Raw genomic sequence first — 1637 nt, 5'->3', positions numbered from 1 at the left:
CACCTTGGGCAACGCCAGAATAGTGGAGAGTCCACCCTTGGTGGAGAAGAGTGGTTCTAGAACCCAAGCTGTGAGTGGAAGTGAGCCTGACTATATCTAGATGGTATCTCTCAACTTCCCGCACCAGCTCAGGCTCTTTCCCCACCAGTGAGGTGACATTCCAAGTTCCAAAAACCAGAGTTGGCGCCCGAGGTTTGGGTCGGCCTGGCACTCGGCCCCGACCACCACCCAAATCACAATGCACCGGCCCCTTACGGTCTCTCCGGCAGGTGGTGAGCCCACCGAAGAGCGGCTCCACGTCATGGCTTCGGGCTGAGCCCGGCCAGGCCCCGTGGGCATAGACCTGGCCACCAGGCGGTCGCATGCGAGCCCCCCCCCCCAGGCCTGGCTCCAGGGTGGGGCCCCGGTGACCCCATACCGGGCGGGGTAAATGAAAGTCTTGATTTTTTCTTCATAAGGGGTTTTTGAACCGCGCTTTGTCTCGTCTGTCATCTAGGACCTGTTTGCCATGGGAGACCCTACCAGGGGCATATAGCCCGAGACAACATAGCTCCTGCACTCATTCAGGCACTCAAACCCCTCCACCACGGTAAGGTGGCGGTTCATGGAAGGGGGATACTTACCTGGCAGGGGGGATACTTACCTGGCAGGGGGGATACCGTGATCAGAAAGGCGATTCGCCCAGGGCGAGGCTCAGCCATTGATTGCACGAGGGCTTGCGCTGACCTCTGCAAATTCCCCAAACGCGGGAATCTCGACTGCACAATTTCTGGCTTTAACATTTGTCTTATTTTGTTCAAGATTTTTGATTTCACTGCGCAGTTTTCTGTAACATTCTTGAAATTTTTACACGGGATATAATACCCTCAAAAATATGTTAATTTTTAATTTGAGCAAAATAAATATATGCTAAATATATACAGCTGCTTCTTCTGGGAGAAGCCTGTACACTTTCCATTGCCAAGATGAGATGTGGTAATAAGTGCCATAGTGTGAAAAAAGCAGGTGGAGCGATATCTGTGTTTACCCCACCAAGTTTGCTTGAGAGGCTTTCTATGGTGGGGGACGTGAAACCTGGAAATGGACCTAACTAAATTATGAGGAAAAAGGAAAATGCAGAAGCTAAAAAATATGTAAAAGGAGGAGCATTAAGCTCGTTATACACTTAACAAGAGATGATATTGTAATTAAACCAGCAGATTAAGTGGGTGGTATTATGCTTCCAAGAAAGAACCTTTGCATTAAGGAAGAAACAAAATTTTTCCGACATAAAAATAGTGGTATCAGCTGTCAGTTACAGAACAAATTATAGCGACGTATCTTCACATCTTATATTAATCACTGTTATGTTATAGACAACTTTTTATTTTTGTTGTGGCTCCCCATTATGATTGTTTAGAAAGAAATTTTAAAAAAAAGAAAAAACAGATGACCACCTAATATTAATCATGCTGCCGCGGACTGCACACACATTGACTGAAACCTCTTGTCCCAAGTGGGGTTGTGCTCAGCTGGAGCCCAACCTACAACACACGGCTGGAGGGGACATACCCAGGATGGGACACCAGTCTGTGACAAGGCACCCCAAGTCAAACCTGCTGCACTGCTGCACCACTGCACCCCCTCCAGTACACACA

General features: G+C 48.3%; 1 non-coding gene across 1 annotated transcript; it reads left to right on the top strand.

The window, feature by feature from the left end:
* Nucleotides 1-635: 635 nt before the first annotated feature.
* On the top strand, nt 636-792 carry LOC114910460 (U1 spliceosomal RNA). The gene has a single exon (XR_003797652.1). It is a non-coding gene; the product is annotated as a U1 spliceosomal RNA (small nuclear RNA).
* The last annotated feature ends 845 nt before the right edge of the window (nt 793-1637 follow it).

Source organism: Scleropages formosus, chromosome 4 (assembly GCF_900964775.1).
Source record: "Scleropages formosus chromosome 4, fSclFor1.1, whole genome shotgun sequence".
NCBI classification, from domain to species: Eukaryota; Metazoa; Chordata; class Actinopteri; order Osteoglossiformes; family Osteoglossidae; genus Scleropages; species Scleropages formosus.
The sequence above is the reverse complement of the archived record's forward strand: the minus strand, read 5'-3'. Positions and strand labels throughout refer to the sequence as shown.